The sequence below is a fragment of the Macrotis lagotis genome, chromosome 2 (genome assembly GCF_037893015.1).
Source record: "Macrotis lagotis isolate mMagLag1 chromosome 2, bilby.v1.9.chrom.fasta, whole genome shotgun sequence".
Lineage (NCBI taxonomy): Eukaryota > Metazoa > Chordata > Mammalia > Peramelemorphia > Peramelidae > Macrotis > Macrotis lagotis.
The window spans coordinates 257,926,177-257,942,224 of NC_133659.1; the positions used below are offsets into that span (position 1 = coordinate 257,926,177).

The window sequence follows — 16,048 nt, forward strand, 5'->3', positions numbered from 1 at the left end:
AAAATATGAGGGACTTAATGATGATGAACTGCATGTATTCCTGCATAGAAAAATGACACTGATAATACTCATATGAACCTTCTCAGCTAATAGAGCAGGTAGAGGGAGCTTTTATAGTTGAATCACAGGAGAAAGCTGAATTCGAAGATAAAATATGGTGTAAAAATGGAGTCAATAGAAAAAAAAGGGAAATGTAATGGGAGAAAGAAAAAGGAGAGGGGGAATAGGCCAAGATATTTCATATAATAAGATTTTTCTTTTATTACAATGAGCTATTGCAATTATATGGAAGGGGAGAGGCAAGGGGGAATGAGGGAACCTTTGCTCTCATCAGAGGTGGCTAGGAGAGAAAACAGCATGCATACTCAATGGGGTATAGGCATCTGGAGCAAGAAGGAGGGGGGAGCAGGGGGGAGGGGTGGGGATGTGAATAAAGGAGGAGAGGATGGACCATGGGGGAGAGTGGTCAGATATAACACATTTTCTTTTTTACTTCTTGCAAGGGGCTGGGATTGGAAGGCCTGTCCAGGACCATAAGGCCAGGTGGATTCTGGGCCTAAGGGGTGGTATGGGGGCTCAGGGCCTTTTGGCCCCAGGCCAGGGATCTGTCTGCTGCACCACTCAGCTACCCTACAGCAGAGTCAGAGTGAAAGGAGAGAGAAAATATAGTACATGGTAGTGGAGAAATAAGAAAAGAGGGAGTTGCGATCAGCAATGGCAATGTTGGAAAAATATGGAAGTAACTTTTGCGATGGACTTACCATAAAGAATGCGATCCACCCATGACAGAGTTGTTGGTGTTGGAACAAAGACTGAAGCACATTTTTATTATTATTATTATTTGGGGGAGGGTGCAGGGCAAATGGGGCTGGGTGGCCTGCCTGGGGCCACATAGCAGGGTGATCTTTGGGTGTCTGAGGCCGGATTTGGACCTGGGTGCCCCTGGCTCAAGGGCCAATGCTCTGTCTGCCACCCAGCCACCCCTACTATTATAACTTTTATTTTATTTTGGGTCTTTTTTTTTCTTCTTTTTGGTTTTTGCAGGGCAGTGGGGATCAGGTGGCTTGCATGTTACACGGCTGGGTGATTGTTGGGTCTATGGGGCTGGATGTGGGCTCGGGTGCTCGTGGCTCCAGGGCTGGTGCTTTGTCCATTGCGCCACCTGGCCATACCTACAATTATTACTATTTTTTATTTTAATTTTTTTTCCTCTCCCCTTTACTTTATCGCTCAAGCAAGTCTATATTCATGGGGGGAGGGGGTATTTCATTTACTCTTAAACAAGAATATTTTGTTAATGTAAAAGAAAATTTGTACAAAATGAGAATAAAAAAATTTAAAAAAACTCAAAAAAATGTTAAATAATTCTGATTTCTGGGACCCATCACCGAATCCCTCCCGCCATCATGACCTTGAAACATTTCTTTTCTGAATTCATCCAGTTGTCTGTCCATCTAATTTATATTTATCTTCTCTATGAGAATAGTATGAGAACCTTTATCAAAAGCTTTGCTTAATTTCTAAATAAACTATATTCATAGCATACTATTCAAATACAATTATATAATTCATTCAAAAAAGAAAACGACTTATAATCTTTACTGGTTCTTTCTTTTTTGTCTTTTTAAAATGTATTTTTTTATTGTCATGAACTTGACAAACATTAATTTTTCCCCATAGAAAAAAGGAGCAGAAAGGGTGCTGTCTGTGAAACTGAGTGTTTATCACAAAAATAGCATGGAAATTTTTTTTAAAACTATTCTTTTAGTTCCACAATATTAATAACATTTTATTTAGCCTAAGAAAAGTCTTTTCTAGACAGTTTTCTTAGAAACTGATTAAAAGATTAAGATCAAAGACCAAAAACCTAGGAATTAGAATGGATCTCCAAATGTAGAATTAAGTAAGAGTAGCTTAGTCTTTTTGATCTCCATTTCCTTGCAGAATTAGGGGTTTGATCAGTGGAGGAGGTACTTTTGATTACTTCAATTTCTTGTGACGAATTAAAAAGGAATGGATAGCACCTGAAGGGAATGGTCAAAGAGGGATGATTGTAGCTGGATGATTCTCTCTGGATGTTCTAAAATGTTTAATCTACTATTGTTATTGTTTTATTAGATAAAATAGAATGTGAACACAGTTCTGCATGTTTTATCATTTTGTGACTTTCTCGATGTTCAACAAGCCAATAAATTGTCCTGTGTTAGGGAAAGTACTGGGGGCATTCAAAGTGTGGCAGATTATATCAGTTTGGACATTTTTTAAAGTTCTAAATATGTGGATTTATAATAATATTAATTTAAAAATTTTTTATTTATATATTTTAAATTAAATTTTTAAAAAAATCTGCTTATTGGGGTAGCTAGGTGGCACAGTGGATATAGTACAGGCCCTGGAGTCAGGAGTACCTGAATTCAAATCCAGCCTCAGACACTTAATAATTACCTAGCTGTGTGGCCTTGGTCATGCCACTTAACCCCATTTGCCTTGCAAAAACTTAAAAAAAAAATCTGCTTATTCTTCCTATTCCACCCCCCCACACACACACATACACCTTGAGAAAGGGGAGAAAAGTCCTATTAAAATATGTAGACATGTAGAATCAAATCAAATAAAACAAATCCCTGAATTGACCGTGTTACAAATACATATACACATACATACATACATACATACATAAATATATACATATCTCAATCTTTACTCTGAATTTATCACCTTTCTGTAGAAGGTAAGTAGCATGTTTCTTTATGAGGTGTCTGGAATGGTGGTTGGTCATTGCATTACTAAGAATTTCTAAGTCTTTCAAAGTTGTTTTTACAGTATTGTTACAAAATTGAATTATTCTCCTGGTTCTGCTCATTTCATTCTACATAAGTTCATATAAGTCTTTATGGTTTCCTGAAATCATCCACTTCATTTCTTCTAATATAAATGAATTCCACCATAGAATAATGTTGAATTAATTTTTACAATTTCCTAGCATATTTGTGTCTAAAAGTACAATAGTGCTATTTTTCTTTGACAAGATTAGCATTTTTTAATATTTCAAATTTTGCATGGTAATTTCAGTACTATCCCATGTGTCTGTCACCTTCTGAGCTTCTTTTTGCTCTCTTTGTTAATTATTTATTAGTAATTCTTGAACAATATTTTCTTGCAGTACAACTATCTTTACTCCCTCCCACCAAAAAAGCTCTCTGCCTTGTAACAAGTATAAGCACATGAAACAAAGTTTTATATTGGCCTTATCTAAAAATGCATATCTCATTCTGCATCTCTAGTTCATAATATTTCTACCATGAAGTAGAAAATGTGATTCATCATATGGATTCATTCTGGACTTATTATTAATTGTTGTTGTGTTAATCATAGTCTTTCACCATTATTTCACTATTACATACAATTTCACAGTGTTTCATAGTTAACAGTATTGCTATCATTGTATAAATTGTTCTCCTGCATCTGCTTTTGCTTTTTTGACTTTTCATCAATTTATATATATTCTCTCAGGTTTCTTTGAATCTATCCTTTTCATCATTTCCTCATACCAGTAAGATTTTTGAAATCACACCTTCCCTTTTTAGATTTTTTTAAAGTGATTCCTTTAATGATCCATTCTAGAATTTTCCCTGGAACAAAGAAATCAAACTTATGGGTCTATAGTTTGCAGGTGCTTCTCTCTTTTGAAAATTGGGACACTTCTGTCTTTTCCCCATCTTATGGTGTCTCTTCCCATTTTCCATGATCTTTCAGATGTCATTGAGACTGACCTAGCAGTTACATCTATAAATTCTTTTAGGACACAAGGATATATAGTTCATCTGGACCAGATGACTTGAATTTATTAAGGACAGTTAGATGTGCTTTTACTATTTTATTTTGAATATCATTTTTATCTTAAATTTCTATTAGTCACTTTGTTCTCTTCATTTCCAGTGCATAGTTACCTTTCTTGACAGAGGAACTAGAAGTAAAATAATAATTGGGCAGCAATGCCTTCTGTATCATCCCAAGTAAAGGTCTTGTACTTTTTCTGGGCCTCCTTTTTTTCTCCAAATAACAAAAACAAATCCTACAAAAGTTAAAAAAAATTTTTTTTAAGTCCCTCACTAGTCTCATTGTTATCTTTAGCATTCCTGATGGATTCAACAAAGAGTTGTCAAGTGCCAGTGTATAAGTTTACTTACTTAGTATTTCTGTTCTGGTAAGTACTAATAGGAAATATATGCATAGTTAAACTAGTCCATGGCAGGAATAGATTCAGAAACCATCTCTCGATTCTCTCATGTAATTATAATTTTTGAAGCCTTATAATTCATAATTACCTCTTTATCAGAGTAAAAATTTTATGCCATTAGATGTAATTTTTGTCAGTATGAGTAGTTTGTTTCCTGGGAGAAATTTCTTCTGTCAGTCCTGATCAGTTATTTCTCTGCTATTTATAGTTTTAGAAAGTTGCTCAGGGATTCCAAGAAGCTAAGTGGTTTGCCTAGGATTTGTAGCAGGAATTTGAAGCTGGATCTCCCTGACCCAGAGTCAATTCTGTGCACCAGGCCATGCAACCTCTGTATATGCTTTGCTAGTAATGGATAAAATGCCAAATTTTTTAGGGTTGAAACACAATTTCTCATTGGATACTTTTTGATACATTTACATATTTTCATGCAGTGTCTTGAAACTATTGAGCCTGGGAACAATAAGAATGAAGTGAATGTGGCTTTGTTCATTATGACTCATCTGTACCTCAATGTTTCGCAGCTGTGATTTGAGAAACATTAGGTAAACCTACATGTCAAACAATTTAACAAAATTTTCTAGCTCACTGTCACAGGTTTATTAATGTTTCACATTCCAGCTACTTTCTATAGTTATTCATAACTTGGATATATTGATTTGGGCCATCTAACAAAATTAGAATTTTATTGGTATCTTTTGTTTTTATATAACCTCCCAGAGATATTAAAACTGTTGTTGTAGATGGAATTTTTAAAGCTAGCATTTTCAGAGTTCAGACTCAGTGTTGGGATGAATTGACTTAAATCACTGAACATTTAACAAAAGAGATTTACTGTAGGGGCGGCTAGGTGGCATAGTGGATAAAGCACTGGCCCTGGAGTCAGGAGTACCTGGGTTCAAATCCGGTCTCAGACACTTAAAAATTACCTAGCTGTGTGGCCTTGGGCAAGCCACTTAACCCCGTCTACCTTACAAAAAAAAAAAACCTAAAAAAAAAAGATTTACTGTACCTGAACACAGCAATGATAATAAAGCAAGTTCATAACTTATCTTCAGTTTTGGTAGAAATGACCTCCTCACATCTTCATGGAAACATCTGATCAACAGGTCTTTGGAATATGATGACTTCATATAGTCTTACCTTAGTTATCAAATCTCAGATGTCCTGTTTAAATTTGATTGGCACCTTTTGTCCTTCAAACATGAAGTTCCATTAGGGAATGTGAGGTCAGTCAAAAGTTGTATGAAAGAATTCAGGGAAGCTGTGGTAAGAAGACACTGATCCTAGCATTCAGGTGAAGCATAAAGAGTGTGGACAGGAAGGGCAAATCCTGAGGGACTTAGTAATGTTGAACTGCTTATATTCCTGCATGGGAAGATGATGGTGATAACTCTCATGAACCTCCTCATTTATTAGTGAAATTAGAAGGAACATATATAGACAAGGCACAAGTAGGAATGAATTTCAAGGTAATAATATATTGAAAGTAATTGAATTAATGGGGGTAGAAAGGAATGTTCTGGGAGAAAGGGAAAGGAGAGGTAGAATGGAATAAGTTATTTCACATAAAAGAGGCAAGGAAAGTTTTTGTAGTGGAGTGGAAGAGGGGGGAGGTGAGAGGGAGGGAGTGAGCCTTACACTCTTTAGAAGTGGCTCAGAGAGGCAATAGCACACACTCAATTGGGTATAGAAATTGTATCTTACCCTAGGGGAAAATAGGAGAGGAAAGGGATGGGAAAGAGGGGACAGGGGAAAGGAGTGGAGTGTAGGTGATAGAAGAGAGGGGAAATTGTGGGAGAGGGTAGTCAGATACAACACACTTGAGGAGGGACAGGGTGAAAGGAGAGAAAGAATAGTATAAATGAGGGTGGGGAGAATAGGAGGGAAGAGAATACAGCTAGCAGTAGCAACTGTGGGGAAAAAATATTGAAGCACTTTCTCTGATGGACTTAGGGTAAAGAATGCTACCCATTTCATAGACAAAGCTGGTGGTGAATGAATACAGATTGAAGCATACTTTTTTCCTCTCACTTTATTTTTCTCAATGTTTCTCTTTGTCAGATGGGGTTATGTTTACTTTTACAACATGACTATTGAAGTAATGTTTTTCATGGCTACACTTTTTAAAAAAAATTTATTTGTTTAAGGCAATGGGGTTATGTGACTTGTCCAAGGTCACACAGCTAGGCAATTATTAAGTGTCTTCAGGTCACATTTGAACTCAGGTCCTCCCGACTCCAGGGCAGGCGCTCTATCCACTGCGCCACCCAGCTACCCCCCATAGCTACACATTTTTTAACGTATACCAAGTAACTTGTTTTCTCAATGGGGGAGTGGGGTTTGGGGAAGGAAGAGGATTTGGAATTCAAGGTTTTGGAAGCAAATGTAGTTGGGGGGAATTTAAAATTAAAATAAAATAAGAAAGATATCACTCCTATCACAACTATGCTCTTTGGGTTACCATGAATAACAAGCCTATTTTCATCTTAAACCATTTTTTTCCCTGTACCTTCCATCTTCTTGCATTTATTAAAACCTGACTCCTGAAGACAGCTTCCCTTGTCACCCTTTTCAGCACTGGTTATGTTTTTCATAGCCCCAAACTCACTATTAAGGTGAAAGAGTTTGAATACTAGACTTTCCTAGCTCCATCATTTTGTAATTTTGCTACCATTTAGAGTCACTCAATTCATAGTTATCACCCAATCAAGATTCTGGTGGCTGCTATCTACTGAGCACCTGAATACTCTCCATCTTTTCTCAGTTCATTTCCTGACTCAAATTCTTTGTGTCCTCCCAATTCCTGCCCTCATGCTGAATTATTTCAGAATACATGTTGATGTTTATTTGACACCCTGGTTTCTCAGCTTACTCGTTTTATATGAATTATCCTTCTACCCTTTCTCAGTTGTCATATCCTTGATCTTGTTATTACTTAGAAATGATCCTCTTAGGGGAAGCTCGGTGGCACAGTGGATAGAGCACCGGCCCTGGAGTCGGGAGTACCTGGGTTCATATCTGGTCTCAGACACTTGATAATAATTACCTAGCTGTGTGGCCTTGGGCAAACCACTTAACCCCATGCAAAAACCTAAAAAAAATGATCCTCTTCTATGGTCATGAATTGAGAAAATCCTATTTCTAAACATAATTTGTTGTTAGTCCACTATTTCTCTCTCTCTCTCTGAACTATATATAAACCTCGTTCTTCATTCTCCCCATGACCTCCATTCCATTTAGTCCTCAGTTCTTTTCTATATTCTCACCTCTGCACTGACTACACACGCCTCTTTTACCAGTTCAACTCAACACTGTTCTCTTCAGTGCCTTGCCCCCCTCTTGCCAGTCTTGCCCTGACAAATCTCCCTCTTGGATTATTCTACTGCTGAATGAATCTGGAAAAAAATTAAAACCTTGTTGAGTCAGGGTCCACTACAAGTTTGTTACATAATCTCAATTGGGCCCTCACTTTGGCAAGGCAGTAGTTTTATACCTCTCTAATCAATTCACTCTCCTACTCACCAGAATGCCTTATGCACGCTTTGTCATCTCTCCTCAAACATTCCACAGTGTTCTCCCCATCCCATATTTTCAACTGAGAACCTTTGCTTATATTTCACTGAAATACTTGAGTTCACTCTTCAAAAATATTCCCTCTTGTATCCTATTGTCTTATATCACTTAGATGTCACCTCTCCTCTGTCACATATGAAGAGGTGGGCCCTTCTTACCAAGGCTATCCATTCCTCATTGTTCTTTGCTGCATCTTCATCTAGGTCCTTCTCATGGTGCAGGAGTTTCAGTGAAGGAGCAGAGTGACCCTGAATTCAGATAATTACAAGAGGAAAAGAACAAATGCTTATAAAGACTGGTGTGGGGCCCCAGTTGCTCTTAGTTGAGGGCAGCACACAATGGGATAGCTTCCAGATGTGGAACCATGCAATGACCTACAGGTTCTTAGGTCTCAGACATCTATAGCATTATACTCATTAGACAGACCCCAACTAGCAGCCACATGTGAATTGAGAAATGAGGGGTCAGGACTTATGGAACTCAACTCTAGCTGCCATACAGCAAGGGGAAGATTGGTAATGCCCATTATCTTAGTTAATTAGCCTTAGCATACATACGTTTTGAGAAGTTGGGACCCATGAGTCAAAAAAGTTTGTATTGATTTATACCCATAGGTGACATTATAATGTCCATCCTCAAATACAAAATCCTCTGTTTGACATTCAGAGCCTTTCATGAATTGCCCCCCTTTTCTTTGATTCAGTGACATTAGCCACCTTACTGTTTTTCCTCACAAGATGTTTCCATCTCCCCTGCATTTTCTCCAGTTGTCCCCATTCCTAGAATTCTCTTTTCCCTTGTGTCTGTCTGCCTTTTGGACTCCCTGGTTTTCTTCAAGACCCAATTCAAATCTCCCCTGATCTCTTTTTGCAAGTGCTTTCCCTCTGTTAATTGCCTACAATTTATCTTGGATATGTCTTGTTTGCACACACTTTGCATAGTATTTCCTCCCTTCCACTGGGGAGTTCTTTTGAGAGCTGTCTTTGTTTAGTGTTGCCTGCCCCATAGGAGACACTTAATAAATATTGACTAACAAAGAGTAAAAAACCTTTCCGTTTAATAAAACTAAACATCACACTGAGACAGTCTGATATCATCTGCCATCCATATGAGTAAGGAAGGTAGATGAATAAACAGAGCCCTTGTAAGGGAGTTCAGAGAAAAGTCAAATGCCTCCACTCCCAAGGAGCTCCCATTCTAACAGGGGAAACAACCCAGGGGAAACGAAAAAGGCCCATGAATCAGTTGACAGCACCAGAAGCTTGGGTTATTGGTTATTCAGTAGCTTTAACTTTATTTAGCACTTAGAGGAAAAGTGCTCAGGCAGCATCTCCACAAAGATTACAGAAAATTATTGTGCTGAGTCATGGCTATTTTGGGGCTCTTGGGATCCTATGCCTGTCTTTTTTTTATACTTAAAAATTTTATTTATTTTGAGTTTTATAATTTTTTCCCTAATCTTCCCTCCCCCACTTCCCACAGAAGGCAATTTGCCAATCTTTACATTGTTTCCATGGTATACATTGCTCCAAATTGAATGTTGATGAGAGAGAAATCCTATCCTTAAGGAAGAAACAAAGTATAAGAGATAGCAAGATCAGACGATAAAATATCAGTTTTGTTTTCTAAATTGAAGTTAATAATCCTTGTTCTTTGTTCAAATTCCATAGTTCTTTTTCTGGATACAGATGGCACTCCATTGCAGACAGCCTCAAATTGTCCCTGATTATTGTACTGATGGAATGAGTGAGTCCATCAAGGTTGATCATCGCCCCCATGTTGCTGTTAGGATGTACAGTGTTTTTCTGGTTCTGCTCATCTCACTCAGCATCAGTTCATGCAAATCCCTCCAGGCTTCCCTGAATTTCCATCCCTCCTGGTTGCTAATAGAAAAATAGTGTTTCATGACATACATATGTCACAGTTTGCTAAGTCATTCCCCTATTGAAGGACTTTTACTTGATTTCCAATTCTTTACCATCACAAACAGGGCTGCTATGAATATTTTTGTACAAGTGATGTTTTTACCCTTTTTCATCATCTCTTTAGGGTATAGACCCAGTAGTAGTATTGCTGAATCAAAGGGTATGCTGTGCCTTTCTATTAATGGCATTTGGTGAGCAGTCATTGCTAGTGATATTGAAGAAGGTAGTTCCCCTCTCCACAATTCTTTCTCCCCTCTCCACAATTCTTTCTCCCCTCAATGATGACTGCACTGGAAGCAAGGGTGGTGATTGAAGAGGGCATGTGGGTGCCCATGCTAGTCCTAAGGCTTGTGGCTTCTGGGTCCCTAGCTTACTCTTATCAGGGTCCATCAGAGATACCTTCTCATGTCTCTTCTTTGGCTTCAAGCTTGACTATTATAATTTCATATCATGTTTCAGTTGTTGTTCTTTCCATCTTTCTAAGAATAGTCTTTGTGGGCGTGGGGGGGATGTTTTGGTTACTTTGTTTTTCATTACTTCATATAAGACTCATCATGTCAAACAACACAGTAAATAATATTCCATTACATTTATGTATGCAGTTAATGTAACTATTCCCCAATCAATGGGCATCTGCTTGAGTTTTTTTGATGTTAGAGTATTGCCATAAATGTTTTGGTATATATGGGAACCTTTATTTTGTCATAAATTTCCTCAGGACATATTCCCAGCTATAAAATCTCTGGGTCACAGGTTTCAGATTTTTTAATCACTTTCCTTTTTTTTTACTTTTTTTTTTTAGGTTTTTGCAAGGCAAATGGAGTTAAGTGGCTTGCCCAAGGCCACACAGCTAGGTGATTATTAAGTGTCTAAGACTGGATTTGAACCCAGGTACTCCTGACTCCAAGGCTGGTGCTTTATCCATTATGCCACCTAGCCGCCCCTTTAATCACTTTCTTTCAGTAATTCCAAATTGTTTTCCAGCAGTGCCCATTTTCTCACAACTCTTTCACTATTGACTTTTCCATATCTTGTCATCTTTGCCAAAGTATTCTTTGATATACTTAGGGTAGCTGGGTAGCCCACTGGATAGAGTGTTGGGCATGGAGTCAGTAAAATCCAAGTTCAGATTCATCTTCAGATACTTACTAGTTGAATGACCTAGGCAAGTCATTTAGCATCTGTTAGTCAGTTTCCTCATCTGCAAAATGAACGTATTTAATGGCATCTACAATCCTAGGGCTATTGTGAGTCTCAAATAAAATAATCAATATTAAGTGCTTATCACTGCTTGACACATAGCAAGCACCATATAAATGTTAAGTTGTTGGGGGGTTTTTTCAAGTCAATGGATTTGAGTGACTTGCCCAAGGTCACCCAGCTAAGTAATTATAAAGTGTCTGAAGTCAGATTTGAACTCAAGTCCTCCTGACTCCAGGGCTGTTCCTCTATCCACTGTGTCATCTAGCAGCCCTCTTATTATTATTCTGTTATTGAGAATATGTGAGCTATTTATTGATATCCTTGGTCTAAATTTTTTTGTTCCCTATGTGTCTTAGCCTTATCAGCAATATTTAATAAAAAAAAATTTCCCCAGTGACATGGACGATTTTTATACTAGGAAAAGCTATTGGTGTATAGGATTATATTGATATCAACTGGTATAAAATTATAATTTAATTGATTTAGTAGTTAAGTTTTTTTAATAACTTTCATTAATTTGAAGCCCTGTGAATTTAAATGATTAAATTCAAATGAAGCTAATGCTTTTCTTTTACCTCTGCTTACCATTTAGCTCTACTACCAATGGAACCAAAGGAAATTATTAGTGTTTGTAAGAAATACCTCCGTAAAGGTTCAGAGGGAGTCTATTAATCCAGTCTAGATTGATGGGATTCAATTTAATTCCACTTGTTTTTGTTCCTATTGTTACTTTTCCCACAAATGAGCTTACTTTGGCACTATAAGCAAACCAGGCCTGCTTTGTATTCTGGAGCTCCTTTGGTTTGTGAGTGCCTATTGTTTTGAAGACCAATGCTTTCAAAAACATAGGAGAGGCAAACAGGTAAGTTCAGAAACCCAGAAGTGAGTGTTGGCCATGAAAAAAAATGTTAGGAAGAAGACTTGCAAATGAAACTAAAAGTTTCATGAAGTTTCTAGCTTGCTAGGATAAGTTGTCTAGTCAAGGAAAAATTATCTTCTCAGTGCTGTATTTGACAAGAAAATCATTCTAATTGATCAGTCACTTAAACCTGATTTACTAGGTAAACATTGGTGAAAAGTCACTTACCTTCATTTTTTTTGTTTGTTTTTTGAAGGCATTGGGGTTAAGTGACTTGTCCAATGTCACAATGTCACACAGCTAGGTAATTATTAAGTGTCTGAGGTCAAATTTGAACTCAGGTCCTCCTGACTCCAGGGCTGGTGCTCTCTCCACTGCGCCACCTAGCTACCCTACATTGTTCTTGTAAGAACTAGCAAAAAATAGGGTTAATATGCCAAGTTTCCCATTCCAGTAATTTATGTTGATTTCTGGAAGACTTGGAATCTGAAAGAGCAGTAGTTGAGGAATATTGGATATGTTGCTTTCTTCTTTAACCTCTTGTCTCTTTAGTTGGAGATTATTGGAGATAGTTGAAAATTAAACATTCAAAAGATGGAAATTAGTCAAAGTTGGGATTGTGGAAAGAGGAGTATGCTAATAAACTGAATTGGTCAACTATTCTGGAAAACAGTTTGGAGTTAAGAAAATAACAGAGAAAAGGTCTAGCCTTTAAAGTTCCCACTGTTAGAGATACATCCCAAGGAGATCAGTGACCTAAAAAAAAAAATCATGCATCAAAGTAATATAGCATGCTTTCTTTAGTTGCAAATAATTGGAAACAAAGAAGTTATTGTGGTACATGAATAAAAGGTGATCAGGTGGTGTGATGGATGTAATGCCAGACCTGTAGGAAGAAAGTCTCATCTTTCTGAGTTAAAATCTGACCTGAGATACTTCGTAGCTGTGTGACCCTGGGCAAGTCACTTACTTAATTCCATTTGCTTCAGGTTCCTCATCTGTCAAAGGAATTAGAGAAGGAAGTGGCAAATGACTCCTCTATCTTTGTCCAAAATGGAAGCACGGAGTGTCAGACATGACTGGAAGCGTTCAACACCAGGTAGCATGGTAGATAGAGCCCCTGCATGTAAATGAGGTTTCAGACACTTCCTAGCCATGTGATGTTGGGCAAGTCCTTTAACCTCTGTTTGCCTCAATTTTTTCAACTGTAAAATGGGGATGATAAAAGCACCTTCCTCCAGAGTTTTTTTGTAAGGAACACAGGGTCTCTTATATAGTACTAGGTGCTCAATAAATAATCCATCCTTCCTTCTTCCTTCCTCTCATTAAATCCAAATTCTTCTGCTTCACTTTTAAGGTTGTTTCCTCTTCCACTTCCATTTTAATGGCCCTATTTCTCCCTTTTGTCTGTCTAATTTGTATTGCTTCCTCAAAATCGAAGTTAAAACACTTGTTTCATGAAGCCTTTTCCTGGTTATTTCAATTCATGTGTTTCTCTTTGAAAGTAAAGACCTTGGGGGCAGCTAGGTGGCACAGTGGATGGAGCACCTTCCCTGGAATCAGGAGTACCTGAGTTCAAATATGGCCTCATCCAGTTAATAACTTCCTAGCTGTGTGACCTTGGTCAAGTCACTTTATCCCATTGCCTTGCAAGCAAACAATAACAACAACAAAAAGTAAAGACCTTGGGATAAGATTTCTATTTCATGTTTTTTTTCTCTCCTTTCACTCTGACTGTGCTGTAGGGTAGCTGAGTGGCACAGCAGACAGATCCCTGGTCCTGGGGACAAGAGACCCCGAGACCCCCTACCACCCCTTAGGCCCAGCATCCACCTGGCATTATGGTCCTGGACAGTCCATCCAATCCCAGCCCCTTGCAAGAAGTAAAAAAGAAAATGTGTTATATCTGACCACTCTCCCCCCCATGGTCCATCCTCTCCTCCATCACTTACATCCCCCCCTTCCCCCTCTCTCCCCTTTTCTTCTTACTCCAGATGCCTATACCCCATTGAGTATATATGCTGTTTCCTCTCTTAGCCACCTCTAATGAGAGTGAAGATTCCCTCATTCCCCTTGCCTTCCCCTGCCATATCATTGGAATAGCTCATTGTAATAAAGAAAAATCTTATTATATGAGATATCTTGTGGCCTATTCCCCCCCCTCCTTTTTTTCTTCCATTACATTTCCCTTTTTTCTATTGACTCCATTTTTACACCACATTTTATCTTCAGCTTTCTTCTGTGCTTCAACTATAAAAGCTCCTTCTACCTGCTCTATTAACTGAGAAGGTTCATATGAGTATTGTCAGTGTCATTTTTCTATGCAGGAATACATGCAGTTCATCATCATTAAGTCCTTAATATTTTCCCCTTCTCCTCCAATCTCTGTGCTTCACCTGAGTCCTGTATTTGGAGATCAAACCTTCTGTTCAACTCTGGCCATTCTAACAGGAACATTTGAAATTCCCCTGGTTCATTGAAAGTCCATCTTTTTCCCTGGAAGAGGACATTCAGTTTTGCTGGGTAGTTGATTCTTGGTTGCATTCCAAGCTCTTTTTGCCTTCTGGTATATTACATTCCAAGCCCTATGAGCTTCCAATGTAGTTGCTGCTAAGTCCTGTGTGATCCTGACTGATATTTGACATGACATCCTGACATGATATTTGAATTGTGTCCTTCTGGCTGCTTGTAATGTTTTCTCTTTGACTTGGGAGTTCTGGAACTTGGCTGTAATATTCCTAGGGGGTTGGTTTTTTGGGATCTCTTTCTCAGGGGGATCAGTGGATTCTCTCCGTTTCTGTTTTGCCCTCTGCTTCTAGGATATCAGGGCAATTTCCTTGTAGTAATTCTTTGAAAATAGTGTCAAGGCTCTTTTCCTGATCATGACTTTCAGGTAATCCAATAATTTTTAAATTATCTTTTCTAAATCTGTTTTCCATATCAGTTGTTTTTTTCAATGAGATGTTTCACATTTTCTTCTAATTTTTCATTTTTTTGATTTTGAAGTAATGAGTCCTGATTTCTTGTAAATTTATCAATCTCCCTGAGTTCTATTCTTTGTCTGAAGTATTTGTTTTCCTCAGAGAGTTTTCTTATCTCTTTCTTCCATCTGGCCAATTTTGCTTTTTAAAGCATTCTTCTCCTCAATAACTTTTTGAACTGTTTTATCCATTTGACCTAAGCTGGTTTTTAGCATGCTATTTTCTTCAGCATTTTTTTGGATTTTTCTTGACTAAGTTGCTGACTTCATTTTCATATTTTTCCTGCATCTCTCTCCTTTCTTTTCCCAGTTTTTCTTCTAACTCCCTCATTTGATTTTCAAAGTCTTTTTTGAGCTCTGTCATAGCCTGAGCCCAATTTCTATTTTTCTTGGAGTCTTTTAGATGCAGGAGCTTGTGCTTCCTCATCTTCAGACTGAGTATATTGATCCTTCTTGGGATCATAGATAATGTATTTCACAATGGTGTTCCTCTTGTTTCTCTGCTTGCTCATTTTCCCAGCCTAAGCCTGTTTTGGGGTGCTTCCTGAGCTTTTGGGACACTCCCACAAGGGTTTCAGTGTGTGTGTGAGCCTCTGTCCTCCCTTCTGGTCTTTGAATGACCATACGCACCCCCCTCTGCTACTGGGCTGAGGTGGAGGGAGCCCCTGCTCTTCTATGGGGGGGCCTAGACTGCGATCAGAGTCTGAATGTGTTCAGAGCCCCAGAGTCCTGTTCCAGAGACAGAGGACAGCTCTGCAGTCTCTCTTCACTCCCCTCCCTCAGGTCAATGGGCTCATGTCCTGGGGGCTCCTGCTTACCGGCTCCACCTGCTTCTGTTTCTGGATCTGGGCTGCCTAAAGACCAAGCTGCTCGCTGTGTGCCCTGAAGGCTGGGCTCCACGTGCTCACTCTGGCAGAGGTCCCCCTGCTGTTTGCCCAATTTGTGCCCAGTGCCCCCCAGGGCTCAGGAAACTCCCCAACTGCTGTGAGCTACGCCTCCCAGTGCCCTGGGGCTGCCTCTGTGAGGCTGAAGTTCTTTTGCTCTGGTGGGCCGCTCCTCTGAACCCGGGGAGCAGAACCTTTCTGCTCTCTTCCAGGTTATCTTGAGTAGGAGAACTACCTCACTGGGTCCCTCTGTGGGTTCTGTCTCTTGGAAATTTAGTTAGAGTCCTTAGTTTTGAAGATTTATGAGAGAACACCTAAGACATGGTCTGCTCTTGTCGCCATCTTGGCTCCGCCCTCTATTTCATATTTTGCCTTTCATACTGT

The 16,048-nt window shown here is 38.7% G+C and overlaps 1 protein-coding gene across 3 annotated transcripts in view; it reads left to right on the top strand.

Annotated features, from left to right (window-relative positions):
• LIMA1 (LIM domain and actin binding 1) overlaps positions 1-16,048 on the top strand; it is a 125,621-nt gene that overhangs the window by 15,167 nt on the left and 94,406 nt on the right. Inside the window, exon 3 of one of the 3 annotated variants that reach the window (XM_074225938.1) lies at positions 12,790-12,899. The exons of the other annotated variants lie outside the window; for them this stretch is intronic. The gene's annotated coding sequence lies outside the window, so the exon portion shown is untranslated. The remainder of the gene's footprint in view (positions 1-12,789; positions 12,900-16,048) is intronic. 3 annotated transcript variants of the gene reach the window in all.